We start from the raw sequence: 15,455 nt of genomic DNA, 5'->3' as shown, positions 1-15,455 counted from the left end.
TTTCAGCAAACTCCAAGTGGGCTGTCATGTGCCTTTTACTGAGGAATGGCTTCCGTCTGGACACTCTACCATAAAGGCCTGATTGGTGGAGTGCTGCAGAGATGGTTATCCTTCTGGAAGTTTCTCCCATCTCCACAGAGGAACTCTCATGCTCTGTCAGAGTGACCATCGGGTATTTGATCACCTCCCTCACCAAGGCATTTTCTCCCGATTGCTCGGTTTGGCCGGGAGGCCAGTTCTAGGAATAGTCTTAGTGGTTTCAAACTTCTTCCATTTAAGAATGATGGAAGCCACTGTGTTCTTCGGGACCTTCAATGCTGCAGAATAATGTTTTGGTGCCCTTCCCCAGATCTGTGCTTTGACACAATCCTGTCTCGGACAATTCCTTCGACCACATGACTTGGTTTTTGCTGTGACATGCACTGTCAATTGTGGGACCTTTATATAGACAGGTGTGTGAATTTCCAAATCATGTCCAATCAATTGAATTTACCAGAGGTGGACTCCAGTCCAGTTGTAGAAGCATCTCAAGGATGATCAATGGAAACAGGATGTACCTGAGCCCCATTTTGAGTCTCATAGCAAAGGGACCCGTTGTCATTATGCGGTATTGTGTGTAGAATGATGAGTATTTTTTTGTATTTAATCAATTTTAGAATAAGGCTGTAATGTAACAAAATATGGAAAAAGTCAAGGGGTCTGAATACTTTCGGAATGCACTGTATCCAGTGGAAGAGTCATTAAAACAGCTGTATGTCTCGAGCTCACTGGCGTGTTAGAAACTCTGAGGCCCTGGAACAGGCTAGTTGATAAAATGTTGCAAGTTAGCTGCAGCTTCTGGCCACACCAAGTTGATGTTTTGATACAACGTGGCACTTCACTAGTAAGATATATAGAAAGGCAGGCAGACAGTCGGAATAGAGAGATGAATGTGATTGAAAGAAACAGAATTTTCAACAAGATATTTTCTGCCATCTTTATTTGTTGGCTTTAGGCCTCTGTATTTTTACCTAGTTGTGTTTTACTCATTCTCCTGAGGATACACTGGCCAATCAGCGGTCTTTATTTAACTAGGGAAGTCAGTTGAGAACAAATTCTTATTTACAGTGACGGCCTAGGAACAGTGGGTTAACTGCCTTGTTCAGGGGCAGAATGACAGATTTTTACCTTGTCAGCTCAGGGATTCAATCTAGCAACCTTTAAAAAAGCGAGACGGAAAAGCTGCTTTTAACATACTTAATTAAATTGTTTTGTTTTAAATTATAAATGAACATACTTAATTAAATTGTTTTGTTTTAAATTATAAATGAATGTTTGAAAATTGAGAAAGAGGAGTTTGACTGCTTTTTGTGCCCAAAGTCAACCTTTAAAGTTAATTTGCTAGATTTTACCATTGCTTATGACGTGTTCATATGCTACCTGCGGGGTCCCAACTAAAAAAAGAAAAACATAAAGTAATTATTGACCTGTTCTGAATATTGGAGTCGCATCATGCAGCCTTAGAATGTATTAGAAATTCAAACATATAGCTTAAGATTTGTATCACAACTAAAGTTGCATAAATAATTAACCATATAGGAGGACCTGTTTCCAATGATCACTTTGTTAACAATACAGAATAACTGCATGTGCGCACTCCCTCTGAAACCGTTTTGGAAAAATATATTTAAATCAAATCAAATCAAATGTATTTATATAGCCCTTCGTACATCAGCTGATATCTCAAAGTGCTGTACAGAAACCCAGCCTAAAACCCCAAACAGCAAACAATGCAGGTGTAAAAGCACGGTGGCTAGGAAAAACTCCCTAGAAAGGCCAAAACCTAGGAAGAAACCTAGAGAGGAACCGGGCTATGTGGGGTGGCCAGTCCTCTTCTGGCTGTGCCGGGTAGAGATTATAACAGAACATGACCAAGATGTTCAAATGTTCATAAATGACCAGCATGGTCGAATAATAATAAGGCAGAACAGTTGAAACTGGAGCAGCAGCACAGTCAGGTGGACTGGGGACAGCAAGGAGCCATCATGTCAGGTAGTCCTGGGGCACGGTCCTAGGGCTCAGGTCCTCCGAGAGAGAGAAAGAAAGAGAGAATTAGAGAGAGCATATGTTTTAATATTTTATTCAGCTATATTCAATTCAATTGTATTCCTCTTACTATAAAATAATATAACATAATGCCATAGGAATTATAAGCAAATCTTGTCCGCTAAATGAACTAGTGTAGCCTACAGTCATATTGCATAGCCAGATCAGGGCCTAACATAAGGGCTTAAATCAACAATGGACTAAAGAAACAAATACCAAAAGATAGTTTTTGGGTGGAGTTTTCCTTTAATTCATCTGTTCGTGCCACTGAGATTTTGTTGGGTATAGTTTTTACAGTCCATCACCACCACTGACTGAATGATTAGCTTTGTAGACCCATTAACAATGTTGTTATATAATCATTTATGTGGGGCGGCAGCGTAGCCTAGTGGTTAGAGCGTTGGACTAGTAACCGGAAGGTTGCGAGTTCAAACCCCCGAGCTGACAAGGTACAAATCTGTCGTTCTGCCCCTGAACAGGCAGTTAACCCACATTGAAAATAAGAATGTGTTCTTACTTGCCTGGTTAAATAAAGGTAAAAAAAATAAAATAAAAATTACTTCGCTCATGTACACCAATAGTGACCTGCAATTAAACAAAAAGTATTTAGCTAGATAAAAGCAATATTTGTTATTCTATATCCTGCTATTATGTACAATAATAACTGATATTTTGAAATGTTCTAACCTGAAACGCCACCTGGTGGTGACCAAACATAATGTTTACCAATAATTTACTGGTAAACAGGGAGTGTACGTTGAAAATGCTACAACAGAGGAACCTGCGGGTAAAACACTCTGATAAAAGCACATGGATTGGTATTATATTAACTTAAATTGGGGGATGGTTAGATTTACTCTAAATATCTAAGTTAGTATTCAGTCATTCAACCTGGTCAATCAGAGGGAGTATGTTTTGATTTGCTAGCTAACGTTAGCTACACAGTTAACGTTAAATGCCTTCATGATGAGACAACCGCCTTTCCATGTCATTTGAATGTAGCTAGTGCTGGTTGTAACGTTACTGAGGCTGAGTCCACACTCAGCATTATTTGTCCGTTGTTTCCAAATATTTAAAAAGGTAGCTAGTGACCAAATATACTAGCTAAGTTTGTGAACGAATAGCTACAGACATTAGCTTCTATTCGTCTAGCCAAAGCAAATTTGCAGACTTGTTGGGATTTCCCTGTGATTTCCCTTCGCTTCTAATGACGCCTCCCCAGGGAGTAAGACTCCAGGCTTTATGTGTGAACGTTCATAACCCAGCTGTGTCTGTTCTATCCTTACATAGGACATAGATGATATGGACGCTGATCTCTTTGGATCAAAGAAAAAGCCCAGTTCAGCCCCAGCTCAGAGTAAAGGCTCCGGCATTGGAGGACCTACGAAAAATCCTCCTAAATCAGGAAACAAGTTAAAAGGAGGAGGAATCTCAGATGAGCTACACATTGAGGAGAAGAAGCCAAGTTCATCGACAGCACGTGGCTACAAGAGGTTCAGCTTCACTGGTGAGGTGACTGTCCTGTCTGGGTCTTTGGCTAGTCTGGCTACACCATTTAGGTTATCAATGACCCGGGCCACCAAATTAGTATTAATACAATGCAAATATACATAATTGTACATTATTTCTTCCTATTGCTGCATTGCTTCAGATGATGATATTCTTGCCCCAACAACAGACACAAAAGGTACCAAAGCTAACAGTTGGACCCATGTATAGACCACAAAATATCAGGTCAACTGTAAAATCCATTGGAGTGGCCCTAAGTGTAGAGTTCTTAACACACCATAAAGCATATTAATATCAAAACAGAATCCCCAGCTCTGGTATCATATCTGTTGTCTACAGACTTTGGTGACCCTTTGGCTGACCTGTTAGATGATCTACCCATAGAAGACAAAAATGAGCCAAAAATCATCAAAAAAGCTCCTCCAGAGAGATCAGTGCTGCCCCCAGACTCCCCTATCATAAAGAAAAAAGAAACAGGTTGGTGAACCTTTTTGTGTGTTTTATTTGTGAATTTATACATTGTAACACACCCAAAAGAAGAGCGAGCCAGAATGTATCAAATGCATATATTTCTCCTGTAGCCTCACCAGCTCCAGTTCCAAAGAAGCGGGACGAGCTTACGTTTGATGATGACGAGGATGACCTAATGGATGCATTGGGGTTTGGGGAGAGTCCCAAAGAGAGCCCTAAGAAGAATTAAATCGTGCTCATACCAAAGAACGAGAGGTAGGGTCTCAAATGCCTCAGTCAACATCATCAGTTCCAACCAAGGCTATCACAAAACCTATGGACTATGATAAACCCAACAAAAAGTTAATTGGAAATGCACCCTCCCTGTTCCTCAGCGCTGACTGTCTATAGCAGCAGTGAGCTCCCTCAAAGAGCATGCACCAGGCTAGATGAGATTCTGGGGCGTGGGACGTCCCCTCGCCTTCTGGAACGCCCTCTAACAGGGGAGATGAAGGACCCTCCGCGGGAGCAGGAAAAGCAGAAGCATCATCAGGAGACCCCCAAACCTAAAGGTAGCTAACACTCCATGTTTTTGTATTTAAAGTGTGATATGGTATTCTTGAATGAAATGAGATTTGATGTTTCCCTTTGTCAGACCCCTTCCTAGAAGAAGAGCTGACGTTTGGTTCCTATCAACCTACACTGGTCACTACACCTGAGGGACGCCACTCATGCAGACAGTCGGTCAGGTAAGTCAGAGCTCTAGCAGAAGCCCTCCTCATAGTTTGTTTTGGTCAAAGCCTGGATCAACCAAGGTTGGGTCAATAAAAAGTCCATCATATTTAGATATAATCTGAGTTCCTGAAGATTATCTATGTAAATTAATGGACCAGAGTGTATGTCAAAGGAAATGGCCACCATCTAAGATTAGCCACTCATTTTCAGATTCTCTACTGAGGACAACAGTGCCTCTTCTCCTGAGAAGAAACCCAAACCCATCACCCCCACCACGCTCACCCCTACCTTCCCCCGGCCTGCTGCAGACTGGCTGGGGCTCTCGCAGGTAGATGATGAGGAGAAGGAAGAGCCCCCGCCTGTACCAGAACCCTTGAAGACCCCCTCCTCTTCGTCAGTGGGAAGCAAACCCTCCTCGTCTGGCAACCTCATTCCACAGCCATCGACAGAGACTCCAAACACCTCCTTCAAATCCCCCAAACCAGTAGGACCCAGTGTAGAGGTCTCTACAAGCCAAAAGGACGAAGATGATTGGCTATCGCGGGCATTGAGCAGGAAGAAGACTCAATCATCCACACGGTCAGAGGAAAAGAGGACAACCCAGGAAGACTTTCTGGGGTTTGGAGACAGGGTGGATCTGGAGTCGTTTCTCAGGTAAGGCTATAGGACTAGGGTACTCTACATTGAAGGCTGTGTCATACTACTACAGTTCTAGAGAAACACCTACATTAGAAGCAACTGCTTACATCTCAGTATGTTGACATTGATTGTCTGTTACTTCCTCAGCAAATGTAGTTCTTCACCAGCTTCCAGGAGGAAAGATTCATCCACCCCCAACAAGGAACCAGGGTATGATCAACCTTAATCTAAATAGCTGTGATGTATAATATCTACCACTGCAATATTGCTCCAATGTGCTATTTGAGTTCTGGTGCTTTTGGACATTGAGGTCAGGATTATGTTCCTTCTCTTCAAGAGATTCTCCTCTGACCAGGGAGCCCTCCCACAGACAGCCCAGCCCTACTGCTCATTCTACCCCAGTGAGAGAGGACCAGTTCAGGTATGTTACTCACTCCCATCTTAGAGGACCCAGCTAACCATGTCCCTTTTCCCTCTACGTTGTGCTATTCAACTTCTACCTCATGGGAAGCATCTTTTATAACAAACGTTTCGTTTTTCCAAGCCAAGTCCCTTTCTAGTCATTTGGCTGACCCAAAGCCTACTAGAATGTCTACCCCTATCCCAACTGACCCTCCTGAGCAGATACAGGAAACCAATCACACATTCACTAGTGACCCAGCTGAGCCAATAGGGACAAAGAGTCATGCCCAGCCCCGACCAGCTCATTCCACTGCCGAAGAAACTATCAGGCAGAATTCGCACACAGACCACACCCCTCACTCACCAACACCTAAGACCCGTACTGAGCTTGTCTCACATCCACAACCCACAGTCCTGTCAAAGGCACACATCAGCTCTCCACTCCCCACAGATACCAGTCGAGCAGTCCACTCATCTCTTCCACAATCCCCCACAATAGTCATCCAACATCCGCCCACCAAACCTCAACCTTTCTCTTCCTCTCAACTAGTCTCCCCCTTTCTATCCACAGCTGTATCTGCTAGAGTAGGCTTCTATCCTGACCAGACCGCTCTCCCCTGCCAACCTCTGCTACCATTAGCTTCTCCCTGCCCCCGCAGTACCATCCACCAGCCCTGCAGGATCACAGGGAGCCAGGATGGCCAAGTCGAGCAGAGCTGCCCCCTAACTACCCTGCCCAGCCATGGCAGTCTTTCTGGCCCCATGCCCCATGCTATGATGCCTGGCTCAATGCGGTGTAGGTACTCTTAGGGAAACATAGGGATGGATAGCTTATGGACAGTAGTCATTTGAATAACTTTCTAACTGTATTCATATTTCTAATAGTTATGCCTCTAGTTTCTTATCAATCACTGGCATTGATAATGGGCAGATTGTCCTGATTGGCATATTACTGTTCTTGGTTTCCCAGTGCCACAGCAAAGCCAGATGCAGAACACTGCACCTGCTGTCCAACCACAGGTATGTAGAGGCTTTTCTATATTTCATTTATATGCCCTGTTGTCATTATGGATGATTTGTATGGAAACCATAAGTCACTTATTTCATTATTTAACTCTTCCTCTCTTTTAAACAGATGTCTCTTTCAGCCAACAGTTTGCAACAGCTCTTACTACAACAGCAGCAGGTAAAACAATTATCCAATCACAATGACCTTTTCAGTTGATGGAAACTCTGTGTTTTATCAGTTGTTCTCTTTTGAGAGTCTTCGTTAACTTTACTTTGGGATCCGTCTCTGACCGTAGTTGGCGTCCCAGCTGCTGGGGTTAGGGGGAGCTGTGGATGAAGGTGGGCTGCAGAGACAGAAGAGAGAGACTGAGAAGCAGAATGGACATCTAGCTTTACAGGCCCGCATCATCAAACTGGAGGGACAGGTATCTATCAACTGTCTTTTTGACAGTGCTCTTCCTCTTTCTGCCACTTCCATAAACATTCAGCTCTGAAAACTGCATCTTCTCTTCCAGGTGAGATCTCTACAGCAGGAGCTAGACCAGAACCAGATGTTGCTGGAGAGTGTTCAGCAGAGACACAAGCAGGACACTGAGCTCATGGAGAACACACACAGGTATGACAGGAGCCCGGAGACCTATAGAGGTCCTGCCACCACCACAGACTGAATCACTACCTCTTTACCCAAAAGAGTGTGTGTGTGCATCCACCAGGGCTCGTGTGAAGCTGCTTGACGAATCCGCGGCGCAGCGAGTAGCACGGGCACGACAGGAATGCGAGGACCTAGCAGAGCGCCTAGCCACGGTCTCACATATAGCTGAACAGGAGTGTATGAAGCTGCAGGCACAGCACCAGCGCAGACTGGCCCAAACCCAGCAGGACAGAGACCGAGAGGTGGAGAGACTCAGAGACCTACAGAGGTAGGGGGCTGCAAGATACCACATTAGAGAACAAGAGATGCCTGTATTTTCTCCCTAAAGCCCAGCTATGTTCACTGCCTGTGGATAAAAGAATGTATGTTATCTTTATATTTCCATAATGTTCCTTAATTTTTATTTGCTCTGTCACGGTTTATATTTTGGAGATGAAGAAAGACCACGAGGATCAGGTCCAGAGGCTGAAGAGATTGATGCTGTGACCAGTGCCACATCACAAACCAGGTCACACATGCATTTCTACTCAATGCTAATTTTTAACCATACTCTGCTTAATCTCCGACTGTTGCATAAGAATTATACAGAGGACATGCTACATGTAACCAAACTTGTAACTTACTACAGTTGACATATAGTCTCTCTCATTCTGTGTATTGTTGTTGTAGGTCCCTGACAGTGGTGATTGAGCAGATGGAGCATTTCTCCCACAGGCTGGGAGACCTTTCGTGTCGGGTGGAGAGCACCCATGAGAACACTGCCCAGGGGCTGGAGCAGGGGGCACGGCAGAGAGACTAACAGCTCCGAGGTTTCATACCACTACTCAGTTTTATGAAAAGAAAACAATGATTTTCATAATACAGTAGTCTATTTATTTTCCCTTCAGTCAGTGAGAATGACATTATGTGAAAGTCAGCTTGTCTACTCGTTTCAGTGATGCAAGACAGTCTGGGCCAGCAGCAGAGGGCCATGGCAGAAGAAGGAACAAGGCTCAAAGAAGTCATCGCCAAGATGGACACCCAGTTGGCTGAGCAGCAGAGGCAACTAGAGAAGGTCAGGAGTCAGGTTAGGTCTTTGTTGACTGTGCTTCTGTGACAGGTCATCATTGTAAATACGATTCTTAATTGACTTACTTGTATAAATAAAAATGTTGCCATGTCACTCTGGAAGAAAATGGGATTGTAAAGGAAAATGTGTCTTGAGTGAATTCATTTGAGGTTTTGTGTGTGTCAACACAGGGCTCCAGACTAACGTTTTCTGTTGGTGGCACCACGCCCCTAATTTTTACAAATTTGGCACCATCTTATAAAATCATTCACAATGCTTTATCATATATGCAGTCACTTTAACTATACATCCATGTACATACTTCCTCAATTGGGCTGGCCAACCAGTGCTCCCGCACATTGGCTAACCGGGCTATCTGCATTGTGTCCCACCCACCAAACCCCTCTTTTAAGCTACTGCTACTCTCTCATGTATGCATAGTCACTTTAACCATATGTGCATACAACCTCAGCCTGACTAACCGGTGTCTGTATATAGCCTCGCTACTTTTATAGCCTTTCTTTACTTACCTATTATTCACCTAATACAGGCTCTAACCAATAGTGCAAAACTGTAAGTAAGCATTTCACTAAGGTCTACAGTCGTGGCCAAAAGTTGAGAATGACACAAATATGATTTTCCACAAAGATTGCTGCTTCAGTGTCGAGATATTTTTGTCAGATGTTACTATGGAATACTGAAGAATAATTACAAGCATTTTATAAGCATCAAAGGCTTTTATTAAGTTGATGCAAAGAGTCAATATTTGCAGTGTTGAGCCTTTTTAAGACCTCTGCAATCCACCCTAGCATCCTAACTGATGTCAGCCCATTCTTGCATAATCAATGAGTTTGTGGGTTTTTGTTTGTCCACCCGCCTCTTGAGGATTGACCACAAATTTTCAATGGGATTAAGGTCTGGGGAGTTTCCTGGCCATGGACCCAAAATATCTGTATGTTTTGTTCCCCAAGCCACTTAGTTATCACTTTTGCCTTATGGCAAGGTGCTCCATCATGCTGGAAAAGGCATTGTTTGCCACCAAACTGTTCTTGGATGGTTGGGAGAAGTTGCTCTCTGAGGATGTTTTGGTACCATTCTTTATTCATGGCTGTGTTCTTAGGCAAAATTGTGAGTGAGCCCACTCCCTTGGCTGAGAAGCAACCATGTTTGACAGAGGAAGAACAATGATTCTAAGCACCACCCTCCTTTTGAAGCTTCCAGTCTTATTTGAACTCAATCGTCATGACAGAGTGATCTCCAGCCTTGTCCTCATCAACACTCACACCTGTTTTAACAAGAGAATCACTGACATGTCAGCTGGTCCCTTTGTGGCAGGGCTGAAATGCAGTCCGTCTGGTGTTCAACCTTCCCAAGTTCTCCCACGTCACCCCGCTCTCTCCACTGGCTTCCAGTTGAAGCTCGCATCCGCTACAAGACCATGGTGCTTGCCTACGGAGCTGTGAGGGGAACGGCACCTCAGTACCTCCAGGCTCTGATCAGGCCCTACACCCAAACAAGGGCACTGCGTTCATCCACCTCTGGCCTGCTCGCCTCCCTACCACTGAGGAAGTACAGTTCCCGCTCAGCCCAGTCAAAACTGTTCGCTGCTCTGGCCCCCCAATGGTGGAACAAACTCCCTCACGATGCCAGGACAGCGGAGTCAATCACCACCTTCCGGAGACACCTGCAACCCCACCTCTTTAAGGAATACCTAGGATAGGATAAGTAATCCTTCTCACCCCCCCCCCCTCTTAAGATTTAGATGCACTATTGTATAGTGACTGTTCCACTGGATGTTAGAAGGTGAATGCACCAATTTGTAAGTCGCTCTGGATAAGAGCGTCTGCTAAATGACTTAAATGTAAATGTAATGTTTTTGGGGGATTCAGTTCATTTAAGGCATAAAGGGACTTTGTAATTAATCTGATGACTTTTCATAACATTCTGGGGTATAGGCAAATTGCCATCTTACAAACTGAGGCAGCAGACTTCAAAAATGAATGTCATTCTCAACTTTTGGCCATGACTGTACACCTGTTGTATTCTGCGCATGTGATAACTTTAAGTGTAACAGACAGATGTTATTCAATAAGTTACATGTCTAAGCAGGATTCTATTTTTTTATATGCAACCTAATCCAGTGAATGTCATGAATTGTTGGTTCACAAGTCAAAATAGGGCTCCAGAATATAGACATGAATGTACCTTCATCCTTGTGCGCCAATATTATGTAGGCGCTAATTCACCACCTGAGGAAATGGAAACCCTAAACACCTATTGCTAGAAGCATGCATTCATCTAACAGTAAAGGTAATGTCCTAAAAAACAGTTCACTTTGAACTCAGTAATGATCATTAAGAAATGTGTTATACCTACAGAAAGCAGAGACCCCTCCATTTTTAACATAACTAGCTTGCTTCCAAAGTGATTTTCACCGCAAATGCATGAGGCTCGCTCATTACAGCATCCAGCACCATTGAAACAGGCAGGTACAGTGGCACAGACATTTGAGGTTAATGCACTTCACTGTTGAACAACTTCATGGTTTTATCCACCCCAAAATTGAATGTTTTGATTGAGGTGACCAGGTAGAATGTGCAGCTCGCACCAGTGCCACCAATAAAAGATGTACTTGTACAGCCAAATCAATATTATATTCACAAGGTTGTTTTGAGTTGCAGAGTTAAAGTTTCCTTCCATTTCTCCAGAATGTTAAATATGACGATTGTGTTGTAGGAGCGCTGGAGTGAATGCAGAGCAGGCTAAGGCCGACTCATCTCAGCGAGGCCTGGACGAGGAGACTCTTTAACTCAGCACATTAGCATTGAGAGGAGCTGGAGAGGGCAAAAGCAAGACATACTGAGGGAGTGTTTCCCAACCCTAGTCCTCAGGTTGGGGGTACTTGAGGACCAGGGTTGAGAAACACTGACTTCGAAGACCCCTACTCCCCTCCATGTCTAGAGTGCCTTGGAGGAGCAGCAGCAGGTAATGCAGTGCTGTGCAGAGGAGAGAAGGAAGCTGGCGGCTGAGTGGACCCAGTTCCACACCCAGGAGAAGCAGAGCAGGAGGCCAGCCGGGCACTGCAGAGGGATGCCCAGAGGGCTCCATCATCAGCATGGCACAGGTACTGCAGACTAGGGGCTAGGATAGGACAAGAGGCTTGTATGTCTAGCATTGTCATATGCAAAATGCCAGTTTTACCATGTTCAGGCAATAAGAGTTCACCTAACCCAATTGTCATTACATTTCACTCACTTGATCTCAAGCAATTGAGATTTGCAGTTTTGAAACAGGCTTGTCTTCTGTAATCACCAAGAACAGGTGGACCTGAAGCTGCACGCTGGGGAGCTAAAGCAGCATGAGGCGGCTGTAGCACGGGAGAGGGAGGCTCTGGAGAGACAGCGGGAGGAACTGGACAGGGAAAAGGAGGCTGAGTGGTACAGGCCTGCAGCTGAAGACATGTGCCCAGGAGGTAGAGGCCTTCAGCAAGGTCTGGACCACAACCTCATCACTGTTAGCTAGCTATTGGGTTGACAGTAATGTATATAAATCATTGGTTGTTGTATGCGATAGTGGAGGTAGCACAATGTGACTGGGCGCCCTGCGTCGGTATTTGCAGCTGGCATCAGAAAAATATGAGGGGGAGAAGGCCCTACAGGAGTCCAGACAGGTGGAGACTGAGCATCCACTCCCAGATGGAAACCGAGACAGCAGGAGCAGCATCTCCATCAGGTCAATAAGTGTGTGTGTGTGTGGGGGGGGTATACCAGCCAATCTCCCACCAGCCTCTGCTGGTACACATCAGGAACAGCGCATTATGGTTGGAATGATTCCATTCCAGCCAGCCCTCCTATAGCACCTTTGAATTGTATACAATGCATATCCAGACTCCTGGAGATGTTAGTGTATCAACTAACCATTTCACCTTCTGCAGGAGTGAAGATGACTGAGCCGCGTAGAGCAATGGAGAGACTCAAGCACAGCCTCCCAATCACTTCTTTCCCTCAATCTATGGCCCCTATATTCACAGGTGGGCTGAGCCTTTTACAAAACAATATTTGTCAAATTAACACAGAACAACATATTTTACAATATTTTCAATACTGTAGACCATTGTTGGCAGTACCTCAAATGGCCTCCAACAAGGCTATTTGCCAGCCCTCACCACTGTTCTCTAGTCTGGATTTTACAGAGCTCCAGGCCAGGTTGGCCCTGCTCAGGCACACAGCAGAGAGGGTAACTAATACATTAACCAAATCGAGTGCTTACATTACAATCAGTTTCAAGTTGGACAGTTGAGCCAATTTCTGAGGGCCAAAGCAGTTAACAGAAGTCAGCTTTGAATATTACTGTTGATGGTCTAGTAAAGATGGAAGCAGATTAGTTTCAAATCTTTATTGTAGATAAATGTACTTGTTTTATCTTCTTAGGATCGTGACTTTCTGCAGGACGAGCAGTTCTTCCTGGACACACTCAAGAAAGCACCTTACAATTCAGCCTTTCACACTGATTAACTGTGGGGATTAGAGCCCTGTGACTTTCTGGTTTTAAGTACGCCATTAAAATATGACATTTTTTAATGTTTGCATTGAACTAGTTTCTTTTAGTCAGTCACTGATCATTCATTTGGTGAATTTCAGTTCTTGAGTTCGGTCCTTGGCACAACATCTTTGACCCCATTACCTAAAATGAAAAACATCTAGTAAGCCAAGGAAGGGCTCCAACAGGAAACGGTTACCTTATAAACCAGAAAGTGAGTACATATGGATCTCCCATCAAGCCTCAGGGGTTTCTGTAAGTCAACACTGCTGTTCAGACAGGGATAACATGTTTCATCACAGGCTTGTTACCCTCTTCACATCTGCCATTACTCATACCATTTAATTATCAGCCATAAGACTAATTCAGTTCATGTAGTTACCTGATCCCAATGGCATTACTTGCTGTATTTTTAGGGGTTCACATCCAGGTTGGCAGACCTGTAAAGAAGTTATATTAATTTGGTTCAATGCTACAATTGCCAAAAGCATGGTGACATTTAGGGCTGTGAATTTCTCAGAGCAGCTTTATCCAGCGTCAGTTATCGCATCAGACGGCACTTCCTATGCAGCATTTTCATCTCTGAAACCACAGTCACCATTATATCCACTGTTAAGTAAACCGAAAACCTAGCTGAGCACTTACCAATTAACTGTCCTCTTGACCCACCGGCACTATAAACATTTGAAATATTAATACATGTTCATCATGGTAATACTTCAATGAATCATTATCCCACAATATGAATCTCCCATCAAGTCTCAGGGGTTTCTATAGGTCAACACTGTTGTTCAGACAGGGATAACTTGTTTCATCACAGACTTATTACACCCCCCACAGATTGAACACCATTACTTAACAATCTGACCACTTAATGTCAAAAGTAGTGGTTACCTGCTCACATGGGAGTGACTTCATTGGAACATTTATGGAATCACACCCAGGTTGGCAGACCTGTAAAGAAATTACCATGTTTGGTTCGAATTAGCACAACTGTCAAAAGCCCCCAAAAAAAAAAAAAAAATCGTACCGCCACATATTCTCTACACTACATACGTTCGAAAGATTGAAATTGTGCTTAAGGGTAGGCATTTATACATTTCAAACGTCATAACCCCCCACCCATGTGACCAATCTTGGACCAGTATTTGAATTTCCAGGGGCAGACCTCTGTGCATTTCAGAGCATCTTCAGTGCAAAGTAAAACTAAGCCATGTCTCCATTTGAGTCACAAGAGACCAGAGGTTCTAGCCAAGTACCTACCAAGCAACTGTCCATTCACCCTCCGAGGCCACAACACTACAAGACAGGGTATCAATTAGTCCATTACGGCACGAGTTCAATTAATGATCTTACTATGCAACATGGCTACATATAACACTGAGAAACTACGCCACACAATACGGTCACTCAACTGACTACTGCCAAAAACGTACCCATTCAAATCACGAGTTTTCCATCAAATCTCAGGGGTTTCAGTAAGTCAACACGGTTGTTCAGACAGGGATAACTTGTTAATTAAGCTAGGCAGACACTTCAGACCTGCTCAAATCTGACTGTCAAACAGCCCAATTTAAAACTGGTCAAACGTAAATCATGGATATTGTTTTACCGCTTGAGTTGACACAGCCCATAGGACTTCCATCCACGTGAGTTAAGATGGGAGACCGTTCAAACGGCTCTGAAAGGTGCAGACAAAAATCAGACGGATACATAGCTAACCACATACAATCTACAGTGGAAACAATGTTTCCGCGCCGCAAATGTTGACGCAGACCACGTTCCCGCACCTCAGGCGACCTGCACCAGTGATTACAAAAACAACAAAAAAACTAACTAAAACCCGTTAAGTGATAAGGAAAATCAGGTAACGTATGTTCGAACCTGATCTACAGAAACACCAGGGTTCTGAATGTTATTTAAACAGGCCAGGCCTAGACTTTGTCAGAAAGTTAGCTAGCCATGTGGCTAGCAGTTAGCAAACTACCTCCTTTTGCACATGGCTAACAGTGGATACTTACAATTTACGCTCATGGTGGCTGGTTGACACTGGAGTTCGTAGTGTCTTTTAAGCATTTTGCTATGAGTTGGTGCAGATAGTTACACCCCCCCCAAAAAAATAAAAAAAAATAATAGTAATTCAGCCCGCCACATATTCTCTACACTACATACGTTCGAAAGACTGAAATTGTGCTTAGGGTAGGTATTTATACATTTCAAACGTCCTACCCCCCATGTGACCAATCTTGGACCAGTAGGGAGTGGGGTTTGAGTTTCCAGGGGCAGACCACGTGGAGCACATATCAGGAAGGCTACTCAGTCAGCCGTTGGGTTGGGTGACTTAATGTTTTCATCAGTGGTTGCAATCTGTCTCAGTGAATGCACCTA

General features: G+C 43.9%; 2 non-coding genes and 1 pseudogene across 2 annotated transcripts; 1 reads left to right on the top strand and 2 right to left on the bottom strand.

Annotated features, from left to right (window-relative positions):
* Positions 1-2,301: 2,301 nt before the first annotated feature.
* On the top strand, positions 2,302-13,108 carry LOC118384685 (fas-binding factor 1-like; annotated as a pseudogene).
* A 473-nt stretch (positions 13,109-13,581) lies between these two features.
* LOC118384805 (small nucleolar RNA SNORD49) lies at positions 13,582-13,654 on the bottom strand. Its single transcript, XR_004825928.1, has one exon. It is a non-coding gene; the product is annotated as a small nucleolar RNA SNORD49 (small nucleolar RNA).
* Positions 13,655-13,821: 167 nt separating this feature from the next.
* Positions 13,822-13,893, bottom strand: LOC118384814 (small nucleolar RNA R38). The gene has a single exon (XR_004825937.1). It is a non-coding gene; the product is annotated as a small nucleolar RNA R38 (small nucleolar RNA).
* Positions 13,894-15,455: the final 1,562 nt, after the last annotated feature.

This window comes from Oncorhynchus keta, chromosome 5 (genome assembly GCF_023373465.1).
Source record: "Oncorhynchus keta strain PuntledgeMale-10-30-2019 chromosome 5, Oket_V2, whole genome shotgun sequence".
Taxonomy (NCBI): Eukaryota; Metazoa; Chordata; class Actinopteri; order Salmoniformes; family Salmonidae; genus Oncorhynchus; species Oncorhynchus keta.
Note: the sequence above shows the minus strand (reverse complement) of the source record. Positions and strands in the feature narration are given on the sequence as shown.